The following is a 20,398-nucleotide window of genomic DNA, read 5'->3' as shown; positions in this document are numbered from 1 at the left end:
GTTCTAGAGGCTCCAGCCCCAGTAGCTCCCACCCCTTTGTCGGGAGCCTGGCTTTCCCAGACCACAGCCCCACTCCCGGCCAAGCTCTCGTCCAGACTCCACACCCAGGGCCTCTGAGAGGGGCAGGATGTGACACCAAGGCCCCCAGAAACCCTCCTCCTCCCAACACCGTCCTCCCTGTGACCAGAAATCCCCTGAATCCTTTCCTTCTTCGTCAAGGGCCTCCCTCAGGAGGGATCTTTGCGTGAGAGAAGAACAATGATGCTTTAGGAGGATGGCAGGCCAGCCTGGGAGAGCTCGGGGACTGGCCCAGCCTGGGAGAGCTCGGGGACTGGCCCAGCCTGGGAGAGCTCGGGGACTGGCCCAGCCTGGGAGAGCTCGGGGGCTGGCCCAGCCTGGTCGTCTTTCCGCACCAGGAAAGGTGGAGGTGGGTGTCAGAGGAGAGGGTGTGTTGAGGGGAAGGGGCTTGGAGACCATTGGGAGTAGGTGGGCTGGGGTCGGGGGCCTTTCTGTCACGAAGGACCCTAAGCCCCAGGGGCTGGGGCGGGTGGGAGGGATTCAGGCAGGTCAAGATTCCTGCCCTTTTGGCCAGTCATCCCTCAGAGCCTCGGTTTCCTCACCTGTAACTTGGGCCTGGAGGGAGGAGAAAATAAAGCGGCATATGGAAGGGCCTAGAACTGTGCCTGGCCCAGAGGGAGGGTCTAGTAACCGTGTGAACCTCCGTGGGACTGGTAACCTCCCAGCGATTCCTTCTGCGGCAGGAGACTCAGAATGGCCTACACAGGGTGGAGAAGGGAGCCCTGATTGTGTCCTGCCCCGCGGGGCTGTTTTCCTTCTGAGGCTGGCTGTGGCTGCTTTGGGGGTAGGGGTGGCTGAGCTTAGCTCTTAGCCAGAGATGTCTTGGCATTTGATGTGATACTGCTGTTGTTTTTGGCTCTATATCTAAGACTCCTGCACGGCTAATTACTCATTGTCTTGGAGGACTGGCCCAGGAGCCTGAGAAAGGAGGCAGGTTGCTGTTTTTCTCCTGGTTAAGGAGGCAGTAAGGCTGGGCAGATGAGTTGAGTCTTTTGTATGCTCTCAGCTTTACTGACAAATAATCTATATACAATAAAATGCACATGATTTAGGACACAGTCCAATTAGTTTGCATAAAACTCCCATAAACCAATAAAACCAATAAACACATAAAACCACCAACCCAATCAAGATATGGAACATTTCCTTCTCTGGATAAACTTGCCTCTTGCCCTCTATCTGTCAATACTCCCACCACTACCCCAAATAACTGCTAATCCCCTTCCTGTCATTATATGTTATTTTTATCTTTTCTAAAATTTCATGTAAGTGGAGTCGTCCAGCATGGATTCTTTTTCATCAGGCTACTTTCACGAAGCATTTCTGAGATTCATCTACCTGGTGGTGTGTCAGTGCTCCATTCCATTTTGTTGCTGAATTGTATTCCATTATGTGGATATAACACACTTTCTTTTTTTTTTTATAAATTTATTTATTTATTTTTGGCTGTGTTGGGTCTTCGTTTCTGTGCAAGGGCTTTCTCCAGTTGCGGCGAGCGGGAGCCACTCTTCATCGCAGTACGCGGGCCTCTCACTATCGCAGCCTCTCTTGTTGCGGAGCACAGGCTCCAGACGCGCAGGCTCAGCAGTTGTGGCTCACGGGCGTAGTCGCCCCGCGGCATGTGGGATCTTCCCAGACCAGGGCTTGAACCCGTGTCCCCTGCATTGGCAGGCAGATTCTCAACCACTGCGCCACCAGGGAAGCCCTAACACAATTTCTTTATCCATTCATTTACTGTTAAACATTTTGGTTGCTTTTAGTTTGGGGCTTTTATGAATATAGCTGCTATGAATGTTCTCATACAAGTCTTTAGGTGAACACATGTTTTCATTTCTTTCAAGCAAATACCAGGAAATGGAGATTCTGGGTCATAAGATAAGTGTACATGTAGTTTCATGAGGAATTTCCAGACCTTTTCTCAAAGTAGTCATACCATTTTATATTCCCGTTAGCTACGTCTAAAAGTTTCAGTTGCCCTGTTTCCTCACCAATACTTGATACTGGCAATCTTTTAAATAGTAGCCGTTCAGGTGGTAGGTAGTGGTATCTTATCACGGTTTCAAATTTGCATTTCTCTGGTGATTAACAATGTGAAGCATCGTTTCACAGGTTTATATCTTTCATGGGATTTTGAAAATGAAATGTGAGTCCTGAACCAGGCCCTTGACCTTCTCATGAGGAGAATTTGGAGATTTGGGAGGGAATTAGAGGACCATGTGCCATAATCTTATCTCAACTGACTTAATTTTTAAACTTGAATTTTTCATTATGTAATATATGTAAATAAATTCATATGACAAGAATAGTAAAACATTTTGTGTAAGACTTGAGATCCCTTTGACCAAGAGCTTCCCTCCTAATCCACTTGCGTCTCCTCAGAGGTCCTTCTTTATATTTGCAGACGTGTTCCCATAGAAAAATACCAAGTATTTATTTGTGTGTGTGTGTGTGTGTTCTTATATAAATAATATAATTCTATACAAATAATTCTTCAGCTTGCTTGTTCCAGTAATCAAACTATCGTAAAGACCTTGCCATGTCACTACCTATAGATCTGCCCTGTTCTTTTTAGTTGCTAAGAATTCCATTGTAAGGTGAATCAGGGTTTATTCATAAATTTCCCTACTGCTGGATATTTAAGTTAGCTTGCGGTATTTGGCTGTTACAAACAATGACGCAGGGAACGTCCTTGTCCTTGCCTCCTTTGTTGCTGTGTATGTTCCTCAAAGCAGATTTTAAGGAGTAGAACTTGATGTAGTTATTGTATCAGTTATCTCTTGCCACAATAATGCTGTGTAACAAAGAACCCAAGACTTAATGGCTTAAAAAAACAATCATTTATTCTTTCTCACCAGTTAACAAGGTGGTTGGGCAGTTCTTCTGATCTGATTGTGGCTGTGCTTACTTATGTGTCTGAGGTTCACTGACGAGTCAGCTGGGGGATGGCTGGTCTTGAATGGCCTTAGCTGGGACAACACATCTCTGCCCTATATGGCCTCTCTTCCCCAATTAGATTAGCCTGGGCTTGTTCTCATGGTGGAGGCAGGGGTCTAAGAGAGTACGGGGAAGTGTGCAGGGCCTCTTGAAGTCTGGGCTCAGAACTGGCTCACCATCATATTTGCTCCATTCTATTGGCCAAAACAGGTCACAAGGCCACCCAGATTCAAGGGATGGGAACTAAAATCCACCTCTTGATAGGAAGAGTGACAAGTCACATTGCAAAGTATGTGGATGGAGGTGGGGGTGGGGATAGAATTGGGGCCATTTTTTGCAATCAACCCACCACAGTTTTTGAGTGGGCACATGTTCCATTTAATTGGATGCTGCCAAGTTGTCCCCCTAAGTGGTTGGTCCAGTCTGCACCATGTGGGCAATGGGCAGGAAGGACTATTTCCCTTCAGCGCCACCCACACAGAGTCTGTGCACTTGGCCAGCACTTGGGCTAGATCTGTCATTCTCCACACAGTGCAAGCATTCACGAGATACAGGAGAAATGAAATGCATCCTCTTAGAGCATCAGTTCTACTCATCTTTTTAAGGGTCAAAAACCCATTTTCAAAAATCAAAACACAGATATAATGCATCAAAATGCAAAATTTACATGAAGTCGTAAGAAAAAAAAGTAAGATTTCAAAGAGATATCTTGCTGTCAAGACCAGCTACTTCAGACTTGACACCATACTCTCAAAATTTCTGCATTTGTTCACTTGTGGTTCAACTAATACTGGGAGATCACCTCCCACATACCAGGTATGGTTCCAGTGCCAGGGATACAAAGGGAGACGTGAGAGTCAAGGTCTCTGCCCTCTTGGAGCTAAACATTTAGGGGGAGGAAAGAGACTAAAAACATTAATATTGTGATTTCAGAAAATGATAGATGCTATGAAGAAAATAAAACAGGGTGATACGGTAGAGAGCCTCCGGGGCTGGGGGACTTCATTGATTCCTTGATGGTTTCAGCAAATATTTATTGAGTTCCATAGTAAAACATTTTGTGTACATTTCGTTCATTTTGTGAACATTTTGAGTTCTGCGTTACAGAACGCAGATCCTTGCCCATCTGGAGCTGATATTCCAGGGGAGGCAGGATGGCAGAGACAGACAACAAACAGTAGAGATAATAAATAAGTTATCTGGTGTGTTAGGTGATAAGGGTTATGCCCCCCACCCTATCCCGCACCAGAAAAATAAGAGCAGGATAAAGAGGGGGACCAGGCCTGCGAGCTGTCGGGGGCAGTGGCTGATGAAATCGGGAGGCGGGGGCCTCCTGGCACACTTGAAGAGGGGAGGCAGGAGCCATGCCATCCTCTGGCACGACAGCAGTCCCGGCTCAGGGCGCAGCTATGGCAGAGGCCCAAGGCAGAAGCATGCCTGGTCGAGGAAGAAGCAGGAAGAGGCCAGTGGGGTCAGAGCAGAGGAGACAGGGAGTGTGGGTGATGGAGTCCCGGAGAGACCACATAAGCCGTTGCAGGGTCTGGGGTTTTTACCCTGCATCGATGTGGACCACTGCAGGGTTTGAGCAGAGGAGGGAGGTCCTCTGTCTAATTTTTCAAAGGGTCCCACTGGCTGCTGGATGGAGACTAGACTCTAGGGAGAGGAGTGGCAGCAGGCAGACCGGCCAGGAGGCCCCGGCAGCTGTCCAGGCAAGAGGTGATGGTGGCTCAGACCAGGGTGCTGGGGGTGGGTGGTGGAAAAGCGGCCGGACTCTGGATCCCTCCTGATTAAAGCCTGTTTTACCCCATTTGCTTCCTTTGGGAAAGAGAGCATGTGACCAGCAACTTCTGTTCCCCATCACCCCCACCGTGTTTCAGCACTGATTGTTGGGACTCGGGTTCCCAGGAGACGTTAATTGTTGAAGTTTCCCCCACCGAGGGCAATGGGGTTGCTACCCAGCAGTAACTCAAAGAAGATGGCACGTAGCCCCTAGCTCTGACCCCCCAGCTGGTCCTCTCTCTGCAGAGGTGGGGGATTTAGTAGAGAGAGAGCTGGGCTGGAATCAGAAGCCCTGGGTCTGCGTGCTGCTTCGGCTTCTTATGAGCTGTGGCTCTTTTGTGGGACTCAGTGTCCCCTTCTGTTAAACTAGGAAAATCCCACTGCCAGATCCCGTCAGACGGCAGGCCAGCTACCTTCTGAGAAGATTCCAGCAGGTCAGGGACAGAGACAAGCTGATGACAGACGTCCTCCCCTCTCCCGTGCCATCCCACACAGGGAGGGGAGCAGACACAGCAGAGCATCCCGGGAGGTTACAAACCAAATAAACAAGCAAAGAGAACACCACGAGATTTGTATACCCAGCCCAGGAGGGCGCCCCAGGGCTCCTTTGAGGTTTGTTTTGGGGCTGCTGCTGGCAGGTAGGTCCTGCCCCTGCAAGACAGGGCCTGGGAGGGGCCACATCACCCCTGAGAGGTAAGCTGGATCACTTTCCTAATCAATCACATGAGCAAGAGCATGTATGACACACGGGTGGGTGAGCCAAGGTGAGCTGGGCCCAAAGTGATGGCATCACATAGATACATGCACAAAAGTGCGACATCAACATGTCTTAGACCACACACGGCTTGTCTGTTCAGGTTCAAACACCGCCCGAGCACCCGCTATGTGCCAGGGTCTTTCACCTGCATCGTTTCGTTTGACATGTTCCACAGAAGTAAGGGAGCAGCTTGACTGCGGGAGCTACTCGTTTGTTTGCTTTTAATTCCAACCAGTTACCAGGCAGCTTCATATATGTTTCCTCATCCAATTCCTCCAACAATGCTTGGAGGTGAGGACTTTTATTCTCACTGTGTAGGTGAGGACACTGAGGCTCAGAGAGGTAGAGTGACTTGTCCAGAGTCACACAGCTGGGAGAGACAGAGATGGGATTTGAACCCAGGTTTGTGATCTTGTCCTTCTCCGTTTGTCTTTGCCACCCGGGTGGGCAATAATCATAAATAAGAATAATAACAGTAATGATGATGGCCTCTACTTACAGAGCGCCAATTATACACCAGGCGCTGCACTAAGCACGTTACATGCATTGTCTCATTTGCTCCCCTGAAACTGGGTGGGGGGTGGGAGCTGGCAAGGGGAGCAGTGGAGAAGTGGGAACATATGGTGGGGAGGGGGTACAGAGCTGGGCTGAAGACACAGCACCTCTCTGGAGGCTTCCTGCTCTGCGGAGGGACGGGGTGCACCTCACTTGTGGCTCCATGAAGTGATGTGAAGATCCGGGCTGGGGCAGGTGGCTGGCCTGAGCCCAACCGGTCCAGCTGTGCTGATGGCAGCTGGCTGAGAGCTTCGCAAGGGCCAGTGGCTGCCCAGACAGCCCTGCCCCAGTCACCACTGTCATTCTTCCTGGAAGGCGGGGGAGCATGGCAGTTATAGCTCTGAGCCCTGAAGAGGAGCGAATTGGGTCTGAATCCCAGGCCCACCACACACTAGCAGATGATCCCTCCGATAATGCTTCTTCCAGCATCCCCACCTGTAAAATGAGGGCCATCTCCAAAGTACCCCTCAGAGGTTGGTGGGCAGATTGATTGAGGACATTACTCACTCAAAGGATTGTCTGCCTGGCGCCGGGGATCACAGCAGGCTCGATCTGACCTTGAAGACTTGCTCTTTCTGGGACTTCCCCATCTTGCACGGCCTGCCAGGGAATGCTCAGAAATAGGGCGGGAGAACAGATCTCTGGTGAATAAGACCCTTCCCTTGCAGAGAAGGCTGGTGTACTGGTTTGCTAGGGTTGCTGTAACTAAGTGCCACAAACTGAGTGGTTTCAGCAACAGAAATGCACTGTCTCACATGTACCATCTTCTGGAGGCTGGAAGCTGAGATCAGGGTGTTGGCGGGGTTGGTTCCTTCTGGTGGCTGGGAGGGAGAGTCTATTCCAGGCCTCTCTCCCAGCTGCTGGTAGTTAACAGCAATATTCAGTGGGAGCATCACCCTGATCTCTGTCTTCATCTTCAGATGGTGTTCTCTGTGTGTGCGTGTGTGTATGCACGCATGTGTGTGTTTCCCCTCTGCATCTGTCTCCATGTCCAAATTTCCCGTTTTTACAAGGACACCAGTCATATTGGATTAAGTCACACCCTAATGGCCTCATTTTAACTTGATTACCTCTGCAAAGCCCCCATCTCCAAATAAGGTCACATTTTGAGGTGCTGAGTTAGGACAGCAACATATGCATTTAGAAGGGACACAGTTCAGCTCATAATAACTGGAGAGGGAAGGAACCATGGCGGCCTTTTCCATCTGCTCTCCCCAGGAACCCTCAGCAAGGCTGGGCGTCTCTGCACCATCGTTGCCCAAGGCACACTCTTCCCATTGAAGTGGAAGGAGAGGCCCTCAGAGACGGCAGATGAGCAGCCCCATCACCTAAGCACAGTGGGGTGAGGACACTCCTCTCTGTGGACACTATCACCTCTCTTTGCCTCTTTGGAAGTTTATAGAAAGGGGTGACCAGGCTGAGTTTTCTGAAAAGCCTTTCTAAGAAAAAGGTCACCAAATTCTCCTCAGGAGCACCTCGAGGGCAGGGTCTTGGCTGGTGAGCCTGAGGAGCTCTGGCCTTGGAGTCCTGATCCCACTTCTTCAATGCTGTGTGGCTTTGGGCAAGTTGCTTAGCCTCTCTGAACCTCAGTTTCATGACTGATAAAATGGAGGTAAGAATCGTACCTACTTTCAGATGTTATTAAGATTAACTGAGGGAATGTGTAAGAAGGCTCAGCACAGAGCTGGGCACATAGTAGCCGCTCAAGGAACGTTGGCTCTTATAGTTGATTATGTGATTGGATGAACGGTGAACAAGTAACTGCTCTTAAGTTCACTGGTTTCCTGGTCATTCCATCCTTGAAAACTCATGAAACCTGCTTCTGGCATCAGATGCGAATACCAACCCCATCACTTACTAGTCTGTGATCTTGAGCAAGTAATGATCATCCTGACCCTCAGCTTCCCATCTACAAAATGGGAAGAAGAGGCCGCCTCAGAGTTCGCGCGAGAATAAAATGGCGTGACCCCATCTGTAAGGAGTGTAACCCGGTGCTTGGCACAAGGGCGCTCTCAGGAAACGCGGGCCCTCTCTTGGTGGCTGAACAAGCTTGGGTGACAGCAGCTTCCATCTGCAGGCGGGCAGTCTGCCCACATGGCATCGGGAAGCCAAAGCGTTTCCATGGCAGGCCTGGTCGGTGTTTCTATTTTCAGATGACACCTAGTGACATCTTAACAATGCTGGAATGAGATAGGACCAGGCGAAACAACCGTTTCCTACCAAGGATCCAAGCCTTGATGGGCAGGGAGGGAGGTGTCCCTGACCCAGTGCAGCGCTGAGCTGGGTTTTAGCTGAGCAATAGGGATCGGGCCTCAGGAGGGGGCCCTGTGGTCCCTATAGCCACGCCTGCTTGCCCTCCACTCTTCCCTCGCTGCTCTGGATTCACCCTCCATCCTCTGCTCCATGACCTGGGCCTCAGGAAGCCGACCTGCTTGGACTCATTCAACTGCTCCCTTGCACAATGGCTTCCAGCTGGTTCTGGTTGACAGGAGTCTGGCAGGGGTCAGGGCACTGTTTCCCCAACTGCCTCCCCACGGGGCTTCCATCAGAGCAGCCCTCCTGCTTGGTATCACCACACAGGTAACCTGTCCCCTTACCCTTTCAATAAGTAAAACTGGCTTCCCCAGTAACCAGCATTACGCCATGTTGGTCTCCCTACACCCGGCCCAGACCTTTGAAAACATCCTCAAATTACCCAGCCTGAGTGTACCATAGGTTCCTTCTGGATCCTACCTTCAGTCGCTCTTTCCTCCATCCTCCCTCCTTTCTTCTGTCCTTCCTTCTTTTCTCCCTTCCTCCTCACTCAGCTGTCCCCTCATCTGTCCTTTCCTCCAGGCCAGGTGAATGCCTATGAATCCTCCCATACCTGGCTCAAATGTCAGCCCCCTGAGAAGTGAGGACTCTCTCCTCTCAGCCTCCTGAGCATCAGGGCTCCCCACCCCTGAATCCTGGATCCCTTTGCATTGTCACAATCTGCGGATGCCCGTCTCCCCAGCAGGACAGGAAGGGAGCTCCTTAGTCCAGCCTACGGACAAGTCACCTTTGTGCCCCCTGAGCCCAACACAGGGCATGGCCCAGGGTAGGTAGATGTGTGATAAACATTTACTGAGTTAAATGAGTGTACAGATGGCAAGTGTCCGGGGAGTTCAAAGGGAAGGATGGTCATAAGGAGCCCAAATCAGGGAAGGCTTCCTAGAGAAAGTGGAACTTGACCTTGGCCTCGAAGCAGGGGATGGAAGGACGAGAGAGGGGATTCCTGGCAGAGGGAATGGCATGTGCAAAGGCCCAGAGGCAGGACTGCCAGGATGTATCAGGATCTGCTGAAGTTAAGGAGACGCCAGAGAGATGGAGTTGGAAAGAGAAGGTAAACCCTTTATGAGCCTCTGTCTCCCCATCTGGAAACTGGGATCTCCATCCTGCCCTCATTAAATGAGATCACATGGTGTGGCATAGACCTGGCCCGGAAGGTTGTGGATAAATGAGAACTGGTGTCAGCCCAGCACGTGCAGGGCCCAGGTCCTGAGCCCATCTCCATGCGTGCCCAATAGATGCTCGGTTCTCTGGGACTTAAATGCTTGGCTTCCTGGATCCGACTGGGTGGGAAATCAGCAGGCTCTGCCTCACCTGCCTAATCCATCCCCATCCACAGTCCCGGAGACTGCCAGCCTCCAGCCCCATCCTGCTGTGGGCATCGCCGATGCCAGTAGGATTTCCCTGAAAATACCCAGAAGGAGAGTGGTTTTCTCAGGTGTGTTAAGCTTGATTCAATAGCTGATGTGACATTTCACAATTAGTGTTAGAAATATCACAGGGCCCAGGACTGACATCTACCAGGCACCATAGGTACAGTGCCTAAGCCCATTAGACCTTTAGGGGCCCATGAAAATGTTCTTATTTCTCATAAAGTCATAAAAAAATTAATATGACCTAATCTGGATACATACATCTTTATACCGATGCAGTTATAAAATATAATTTTCAATAAATTTTTGTGGGGTAAGGGCTATGAAGAGGAAAGTAGCCAGGATGCACGTAAGTCACAATGTGGCCCTGACAATTGGGCGGCAGGGCAAACTGTAGGAGAGGAAATGGAAACTGAAGCTCAGGCCTGGGCGGCCCAAGGATGTGGCGGTGGGATTGGGATACAGTGCCACCCGGCTCCTACAACACTTGTTTGCTGGTTGACAGGTATTCTTCGGGTGGCCTATCAAACCTCCGTGGCCAGTGTTCACTGAGGCCTCAGACTTCCTGGTTCCAAAGGCCAGGAAATTGGTAGACATCCCCCGTCTCTACCCCCTCCTCTTCCTGCCATGGCTGTTCTAATGGGCAGAGCTGGGAGGGACCTTCCCAAGTGCCTGGTCTAGTGGCTCACTTACAGATGGGCCCTGAGGCTCAGCATGGGGAGTTACTGCTCATGGTCCCAAGGGGTAGGGGATGAGGTTGAGACTAGCCCTCCCCCAGCTCCCGAATCACCATCCAGTGCTCCCCACTCCCACCCCACCTTGTTTACGTTGAACCTGAATTAGACAGGAATCTGACGTTGTCCAGATGGAAAGTCCCCAGTTTTTGGCTGAAAAGCTTCTTGCTCAGGGAGCTCTTGGAGGCGAGCGTACTACAGCTCAGCCCTGCTGGAACAGGGTTCCGAGATCTGCTTTCTCTCCTGCCCTCACCCCAGTCCCATCCCACCTGGCCCTGTTAGGCGGGCTAGCTGTGTCCATGCAAGGGTGAGCTCTCATCATCTGCAAGGTTGGGGACACTTCTCAGTGGTACACTGACCTGAAGACATCTCCCTCTTGAGAGCCTAAAACCCCACGATTTGTGCTTGATTCAGAGCAGAAAGGCTGTTTACTGGGCATTTCCTTTAAAGGCAAAGAAGGGAATGACTCTGTCAGATCATCTTTCACTGTGGCCAAGTGCCTGGGCAGCCTGGGGATGCTGAGGTTCTGTCTAAGAGTTTGCACAGGGGGAGGGGGGAGGGGGGATGTAATCACCGCCTTAGCCCTATATGCCCCTTAGAGTCAACGACCTTGACCAGGGCAGGGGGCCATGAGTTCTGCCTGGGTTGAGGGCCAGGCATGTGTGTGTTAGGGCAGGGGCATGTTGGGAGTCATGGATAGCTAAGGTGAGAAAGGTAAGATGTGAGCTGTGTTGGCGGACAAAGACGGGAGGGAGGGCACTCCAGGCAGCCAGAACAGCGTGAGCAAAGGCATGGCAACAAGAGAGCCCGTGGTGTGTCTGGGGAAGAGCTGTGGCTGGAGCACAGGCTGCTGGGGCATGGGTGGGGGTCAGGGTGTGTGGGTGGCAGCGGGTCAGAAGGGAGGCTAGAGAGACTGGCTTCTGATCCAGGAAGTCTGGAGTCAAGAGGCCAGGAATCTGTTTTTAGTCAGCGCCCAGGTGTTTCCCATGCGAATTGTCCGTGGTTTACACTTTGGGAATCACAGGCTATATCTAGGCAACCAGCGCTGAGGCCACTGCTCCAGGGTTAGGAAGAAAAGACACTGTAGTTCCATAAGGAGGCAGAAAGACCTGGGTGCCAGTCCAGCTCTGGCATTGTTGGCTGTGTGTCCTTGGGCAAGTTACTTTGCCTCTCTGTGCCCTGAGCTCCTTGCAGGTAATATTACTGCTTTATTTCCAAAGCGGTTATGAGGATTAGCTCTGAAATAGATCACCCAGCACGGTGCCTGATCCACAGCAGGCATCAGAGACATGGTTTCTTTCTTTCTCCCTTCATTCACAGGGTGCTTTTGTCCTGCTATGTTAGCAAAACCACAGTGACCATCTGAGTTAGTCACGTTGGTTTAATTGTCGTCAGAGACAGAAGCCAGCTCAAACTGGCTTAAGGGAAAACTGAAGAGGCTAATGCCAAAGGGCCCAGCACTGAAGGAGGCAGTGTGGGTGCTGGCCGGTCAACATTCTGTCTCTTCCTCTCTCTGCCTGTCAGCCTTGTCTTTTCCTCCTACTGCTGCGCCATCTTCAAGAGGCCAAGACTGAGGCTCTCAGAATCCCCTGCTCAGCAACCAGGGGAGGGAGAGCTGCTTTCTCCTGTGACTATAGCTCAGTCCCAGGGAAGGAATCTGACTGGCTGTGCTTGGGTCAAGTGCCCATTTCTTGGACCAATCACTCTGATCAGGGATGGAGTATTTTAAGTGGTCAGGCCTATGGCCAGATGGCAACATCTAATACCAGAGGAATAAGGAGCCCTCATTGGACAGAGAAAAGGAAATTTTTATGAGAGAGAAGCCCAAGCTATACAGCTGAAAACCTATTAAGGCTTTTCTTGCTCTATTCAGCTGTCCATCTCCAATTTTCCCTTCCAGAACAAGTTCAGGCGCCCCTCCCGGCCTGAGCACCTCTTGCCCCATACGCACCTTCCACACTGGGTCTGCCCCGCCTGGGCGTTCCTCAAGGTGGGACTGGACTCTGTACCTCTGTGGCCCTGATGTCCGTCCTGGGGCTGTGCACAGAGCAGGGTTTGAAACCCTATCTTTACAACCAGCACCCTGCATCGTCTCCTCTGCCTGCATCTGAACCCACCTCTGCTCTCTGCCATCCGAGCCCTGCCTTCTCCTGGGGGACATGTGACTGCCAGTTCTTCTAGGTGGGGGGCAGGTGCCCAGCCCTTGCTTCCTTCTGAGTCCCCAAGGATCTGGCTGGAATCCCCGAGGGGCTGGTACCCAGGTCACACCCAGTTATTTAGCCTGCCTGAGGCTTTCTCTTTTTTCCTCGCTTGTTAGACTGGAGGCTCAGAGGCCCTTCACAGAGTGACCAGGCTGCTTTCTGTTCCCGTCCCCAACTCTGGCCATGAGGCTGCAGAGGGGAAGGGCTGCAGCTGTTCCTACCAGGTTAGGCTTACCCAGCTCACAACCCTCTCCACCCCAAATCCACCCCACACAGGAGACAGGGAGCTGCTGACTTTCCCCGAGACAGTCCTTGCAAACGCCACTGGGCAGTCGTTTTATTCCCCCCAGTGGTTCATACCTCCTGGCGAAGAGACATTCATTTTTTTCTTTCTTTCCTTTTTTTCCCTCCCTCTTTGGTACTTTTTAAAAGAGAGTAATGTAAGTCTCAGATCCCCTCACATCATGTTAATGTTAAGGTAGGACTAAAAATAAATCTTGGGTTGCCATAGGAACCCTGTCTGTTGCTAGGTTTAGTCTGTGGGGGATTGGGAGCCCTGCTTTTTCTGGCCCTGCTGGAAGGCGGCCTTTGTGGCTGTGCAGAGCACCTGGGAGGGGCCCCCAGAGCATCACGCCACCCCCCCAAAACCCACTGAAGGTGGCTGGGAGTCGACTCTCCATGGGGCGTCCTACAGGTCATTGGGATCCACCTTGTAAGGAGGACTAGGGGTCTACAAAGCCCCTGAAGAGAAGTTTCCAAGAAAGGGGTGGAGAAGGAGAAAATAAAGACAGGAAGAGAGAGAGGTAAAGAGAAGGAAGGAAGGAAGGGAGGGAGGGAGGAAAAAGAGAAGGAAAGAAAGGAGAGGGTACGGGTTTGCTGGGCGCCCCCTCTGTGCCACGTTCTTTTGGACAGAGCACTGCCTCTCTGTAACCACCCTGCTGTGCAGACTTTGGAGCAGAGGTGAAGTAACATCCCCGTGTCACACAGCCGGCCAGAGGTCCACCTGGGCCCAGAGCACAGGCTTTCTGGCCCAGTCCTGGACTTGGGACACAGGACCTCTCCTTCCCTCCCCACTCCTCTCAGCCCTCTCCGCGGCTGGGCCTGCAGGCATCCAGCGGGCCTTAAGCCACTGTGGCCCTGCCCACCCTCGCCCCCGGAGGGGATTTCTGTCTTCTGATCTGGGCACGCCAAAGACACTGTATGCCACCCCAGCATACAGCTTCCCGTGCACTGTGGGAAGTCCCTATGTCCCTTCTCGGTTAGCCCCGTTTGCTGCAAAGCCTGTGCTCAGAAGGGCACACTTGACAGTCAGGCAGACAGGAGTTCAAATCCAGCCTCAGCGATGACTGCTGTGTGAGTTCAAGCAGTCTCCCCACCTCTGTGTGCTTCAGTCTCCCCCTCCTCATGGTGGAGGCATGGGTACCTCCCAGGGGGTCACTGTGGGGATGTGTGAGAAGCACCGTGTGGGCCGTGGGCCCCGGGCCTGGCACGTTGCCGCTGTTCCGATGACAATCTGGGAGAACTGCCCTGCTGGGACAGCCCGTGGCACCGGCTCCTGCCCACAGGCGCTGTGGCCCTGGCCATGTTACCCACGTAATGCACGGGGGTGCTTGAGTGTTGCGCACGAAGGCCCAAGGGTGGGGATTCGCACTGGCCTCGCAAATGATGCTTCTCCCAACCGGAGCACAGGCCCCAGGCCATGGGCCACCATGTGCATTTCTGGAACTGGCCAGATAATGCTGCCTGAGGGAGCCCCTTGCAAAGAAATATCAGCGGGCAGCGAAAGAAGGCTGCTGTCGTGCAAACGCCACCATTCCAGACTCTGCTCCGTCCCCTCCACAAACATTTCCTGTCTGGATCCCAAGTGCTGCACACAGGCCGGGCTTGAGAAAGTGAGATGACCATTCTGCTTTCAGTCCATGACATGCACAATAAACAGAACAAAGATTGTTAGAAGGGGATCTGAGAGGCCCCCAAGCTCAGAGAACTCCCCTCCAGTGACATCGCTGGGCAGAGGGAAGCAGAAGCTCTCACAGCCACCAGGGCAGGGACAGTGTCTATTTTCTGTATCATAGGCCGGAGCTCATGGGTTCATGGTCCCAGTGAGTTCACAGGACCTTGATGTTTCTGCAGTCAGGTGGCGCTTAGAGAGAGCCACAGAGAGATGGCTTTGGTTCAAACAAGAAGAGTTTTTAAGGGGAAGTTTGAGCAAATGTTGTGCTAGGTGCTTTGCAAGTAACATCTCATTTTATCCACATAAACACACAATAAATGGTATTGTTTCCCCCATTTTACAGATGGGGAAACTGAGGCTCAGAGAGATTTAATGACCTGCCCAAGGTCACACAAGGAAGTCCCTAAGCCCATGCTCTTTCGATTACCCTAATACAGTAACTGTATTGCATAAGAAAGAACTTGGTAAGGGGGTCAAGGAAAGGGAGGTAACATTCACTAAGCACCTACCATGTGTCAAGTACTTTCTTTATTTAACGGGGTATTATACCCACTTTACAGATGGGGAAATGGAAGGCTCAGAGAGGGAAAGGCCCTTGGGCAAAGAGGAAGAGCTGTGTCTTGTTAAATTTCATATTGCCAGCCCCTAGCTCATAGATGGTGCATAATTGGTGACTGGTGCGTGTTTGCTGAGGTAAGCTGCAGGGCTGGGGTGAGTTGGATTCTCAGATCTAGAAAGGGCCATGGCTGCCTCACTAGGTAGTGAGTTGCTCATTTTGAGAAGCATTCAAGTGGAGGTGAGTGGCTCCTGCATGGAGCATGGTGGAGAGGAGAGGACCAACCATGAGCAATTTTTCCTGAATGTCAGTCTTTTAAGTTCAACATCAACCATATCAGCCCCACCACTTATATTGAGGCTTCACATTTATCATTTATCATCTCCCACTTTTAATCTAATTAAATGTATCCTCATTCTAAACTGTATCATTAAGTCACATATGTTATGGCCTAGTTATGTAATTTTTCTAATGTGTATTAAAGTTAATGCACACATATTAAATTTTTAAAGAAAAGGCTTGTCTGTGTCCCCCCAAATCCTCTCATGTACCCCAGTGGCCCCCACCTGGGGAGTGTTGTCCTAGGGAACCACCAAGGGTTCCTCAATCCCTCGAGTCTGGGAGAGGTGTAAATGCAGCTGGGAGGTGGGATGTCCCAAACTGGCATCTAAAGGTAGACAGGGCCATCTGGTTTGGCTCTGTTGGTTACAGGATGACAGGGGTTTGATGTAAGATACACAGAAGCTAATGCGGAACTCCGGCCTGGCGGCATGGGGTTAGCTTTGAGGGGCCTTTGGGGGTGATAGATTCGCCCTCTTCTGCTCCACCCATGATGTGACCTGCCTGCACTCTGCCTGCTGGGACTCTGGGTCACTGTCATTTTCATCCTCCCACCAACGGGCTCCTTCCCTCCCTCCTCTATATCCTTTTTTCTCATGGCTCCAGTGTTCTCATGGCTGGCTGTGGCCCTCTGGCCTCTCTGAACCTCCAGAGCTATACACCTCTGCCCCTGCTGCTTCCAGCTCGGGTATCTCATTCCAATTCCCGGTCTGCAGAGCTGGGACATGCTCGGATCAGCCTTGCCCTGTTCGTGTCGGTCCACACTGTGACCTGGGAGAGAGGATGGAGAGACATCTGTGCCAGAGCATGACTCTGTGTCAGACATTCCCAGGACACCCCCCTCCCAAATGAACCGGCACGGGACAGGGACGGATAACCACAGCCAGAACCCCATCCCAGTCCTGTGAGCTGAAAGCCCCATTTGGGTCAAAACCCTCACAGCCTCACTGTCCTCTGAGCCAAGGACCACCCACCCCAGAGGATTTTAAATACCATGGGAACTGGTCCCCCACAAGCAGAAGACCAACGGGCACCTGACTCCTGGCTGCCCCATTCTTCACCTCCTCCCACTCACCTCCATCCCCACGTGCCGCTGGCTGGAACTGGGGGTGGGGCGGGTATCAAAGAGCCTAGCTCTTGAGTGTCACAGTGATACCATCGCTCTTGGCCCAACCTGGCTGGCCTCCTCATGGCCCCTGGAAATGGCACTCCACCTGGAGAATAGGAGACAAGCCCACCGAGGCCTCGTCACTGCCGCTTATCTCCACCTACTCCCCCCCTACCCCGCCCCTTCTCCCCTGGTGTGTGGCAGCACCCTTCCAGCTGGTCCTCCTGCTTTCAGGATCTCTCCTCTGTCGCGCTTTTCCACAGCCCCCAAGTGATCCTCCAATACACACCTGCCTGACCCTTGCAGTAGCGCACAGGTTAACCCACAGGTGAGTGTCCAAGCTCATGGGCATGATATTCAAGGTTCCCCTGGACCCAGCCCCACCTGGCTCTCCAGCCTCCCAGCTGCATGCATGGCTCCCACATAATGCCCCGGTGACACCGGCCAGCTCAGCTTCCCTGTGTCCCATGCTGGTTCTAACCTTATATTTGCTGCGCCCTCTACCTAGAATGGCCTTTGAACTCCCCCATTCCTCTGCTACCAACTCTTCCTTATGGGTTAAGACTTGGCATAGACATTTGCTCCTACTCCAGGAAGCCACAGGCCCCTCTGAGATGCTCCCAGAGTCAGACCACAGCCCCAGCAGGGCTTCTGTCTCAAGATTTCCACGATGTCACAGTTGCCCGGGGGGACCCGCCTCTTCCACTGCTCCTGGGGAGCAGGCACCATGTCTGAGCTGTCTGATTCCCCAGTGCCCGGGGTAGGGTGCCGGGCACAGTCAGTTCTGGAGCTATTTTAACCCTGGTTCTCATCAAACACATCATGTCCCTACATGCAGGGTTAGAGGTGACTCTTTTCAGTGTGAGAAATTTCCTTTGCCAAGCCCTCCATTGGTTGCCTTGAAGCCTGGGGATTTGTCTAAGGCCTGCTTTGGGGGGGGGGATCAAGCTTAGTTTTGGGGGTTTCCATTTTGGTAGTGGTAGGATAAATAGATGCAGGGGTTTAGAGATTCAGCCACTACAGAGAGACCGCAAAATAAGCTAACTTGGGAATTTGCGTGCTGGGCCCAGGCCCGCTGGTGAGGTCAGAAGCCCCGTGCAGCCCAGACAGGATGCTCAGAGTAGCTGAGTGTCTTGGCTTGTGTTTCTCAAACACCAGAAAAGGAATTCCTAGTGTGTAACAACTTTTCTCAAAATCCTCTTTTCTTCTTCCACCTATCTCCTCTATGCCCCACAGATCTGCCAGAATCTCCTCTCCCTCCTCTTTTCTCCCAAATCAGCATCATACACCCCCCGCCCCCAGGAATTGTCAGCAGCGGTATATCTTTCCTGGGAGGGGAGGGGCGGGGAGGGAAGCCAAGTGGGCCTATCAGTGCAGGTCCCAGGAGACAGATGGTACAAGGGAAGTGAGTCCCCCAAAGAGGGGTTATAGAGTTTCTGTTGCAGAGGGGCAGGCAAATGCTGGAAACCACAGGGTGACCAACCCTCGGGCTGAAGGGAAGAGGGGAGGCAGCCACTCAGCAGACCCCCAAGGTTCTATCCATGACTTCACTCTCCTGCCTCCCTCTCTTTTCCTGCCAGTGCTGCCCATTGGGCCACCCAACTGGAAGTCAAAGGACATGAAGGGCCTTTGATGAGGTCCACACAGGTCAGTGCAGTGCAGCACCAAGCCAGGTAGGAAGAGGAGAGGGGCCTGGAGAGACAAAGAGCAGACATCCAAGCCAGGATGCTCTTTGGTAGTGGGGGAGGGGAAAGGCGGACACTGAGACCTGCATCATTTTTGCTTGGATTGAATGGTTAAGAACAAACAAACCCAAAAAACAAGTTTTTGATAATAATAGATTTAATTCTTTATACCAATGTATAAAGAAAAAAACAAAGGATAGCCAACTCCAAGAACATGCCTTGGAAACTTCCGGAAGATGATACACGCATCAGGCAGCTGAGAGGAACGCAAAAAGGGTCTTGAGGATGTAAATCTCCAGAGCATGGAGCCACCTACCTGGAACCAAAGAAACCCATTAACTGACAAGACGCTGTCTCATTTTCGTTCATTTGCATATCCTGATGTAAGATCTCAACCTCCAGATTCACAAGACGAAAAGAAAATAATTAGTGCAATCTTCTGCAATTGTTTTTGAGCTTAATATGCTGCCTAGAACCTGTGTAGGGAAATGTAATCGCACTCTAAACTGCAATGTGAAAGAAAGGGGTTGAGGCCAGGCAACCCAAGTGTGGGAAGAGAAGCTCCATCTCCAAGACCAACCAGAGGCCAAGGAGGCCTGGAGGCGCAAGGAGTTCCCAGGAGAGATTTCCAACAAGCAAGGTTAATGAAGGTGGGCAGAGAGCGTGGTGGACTGCTCCAGAAGCCCTTCTAAGCTCAGAGGAGCTGGGGGAACTAGAGACTATCCCTGTGCACACAATAGGGACTTAAGTGCTGTTCAAATGAAATCAGTGCAACAAAACTGATTGAAATTTCACTCCTCATAGTGTATTGTTCATCCTACTGGCCTCTCAAGACGACTTCGGAACAGAGGGTTTCATGGTCAAATAACTATGGGAAGAAATGCGTATAAGTCACAGGGCTCATTAGGCTGGTGAAGGAAGGCTCTGAAAGAAATGCAGGCCTGGTCTTATTCAACCCAGACTGGCCGTTTCACCATGTTGAGCACAGAGCCTGTTGCCTTTTACAGCTACTCACATCCTACGGCATCGCCTTGAGCAGAACTCCTGGGTGGGTGCTCCTGTATTAAACCAGTGACAAGGAGGCCCCTGCAGAGGAAGGTTATCTTTTTTTGAAGGGTGAGATGGTCAAATATAGCCCGAATAAGGTTACATCTAACTCTGTCTCTTCCAAGGTGCTGGAGTTCATTCATTCAGCAAACTGTCTCTTAGCTCGCACAGTATGCCAGGCACTGTTCTAGGCACTGGATACATCAGGGCACAACACAGACAAAAATTCCGGCCCTGGAGGAACTTCTGTCCTGGGGCAGAGCCTTGTCCCCTCCTCTTTCCATAGCTCTGTAGTGCTAGGGGACACCCCATCCTTGTGGCCATTGCTGATGGGGCCAGGAAGGGACACCTGATCCAGGACAATCATTCAGAAGCTGAGTGGGGCTAATCAATTTCAGGACTGAGACATTGGAGCTGGGCTGTCAGGGTTCAAACCCCGACCTCCCCACTCACGAGCTGAGTGATCCTAGGCAAGTTACTCAATCACTCTGAGCTTCTATTCCCTTCTAGGGTGAGGATATTGATAAAATGTGCCTTGTAGGGTTATTTTGAGAATTAAATGAGAAAGCCCATACGAAGGCTTAGACCAGTGCCCAGCACACGACTGGGGTGCAAGTGTTTGTGGCCGTGTGTTTGCAGTCAGGTGAGTTGGTATTCTTACTCCCAGGTATGAAGAAACTGGATTTGTTGGCTGGGCCTGGGGACCCTGTAAGGTCTGAGAACAAGGCTGACATCTGGGGACTCTGAGGAGTAAACAAAGGGAACTGATCTCCAAAGAATCAGAAAAAGGGTGCAGACGGGCTGAGAGAGGTGGACCCAGATAGAGGGAGAATGTGGCCACCTTGGTGTCTGACAGTTTTCCTCTGTAGGCTGGTCCTCGTGTGCCATGTTGTTCCAGGTTATCTTGACGGGGTTTTCTGTTCCTGAGAAACAAGCAAACCCTGACCAAGCTGAGGTCTCCTCAAAACCCTGCTGAAGAAAAGAACTG

Source organism: Balaenoptera physalus (assembly GCF_965194825.1).
Source record: "Balaenoptera physalus genome assembly, chromosome: 3".
Lineage (NCBI taxonomy): Eukaryota > Metazoa > Chordata > Mammalia > Artiodactyla > Balaenopteridae > Balaenoptera > Balaenoptera physalus.
This window is presented reverse-complemented; position numbering follows the sequence as displayed.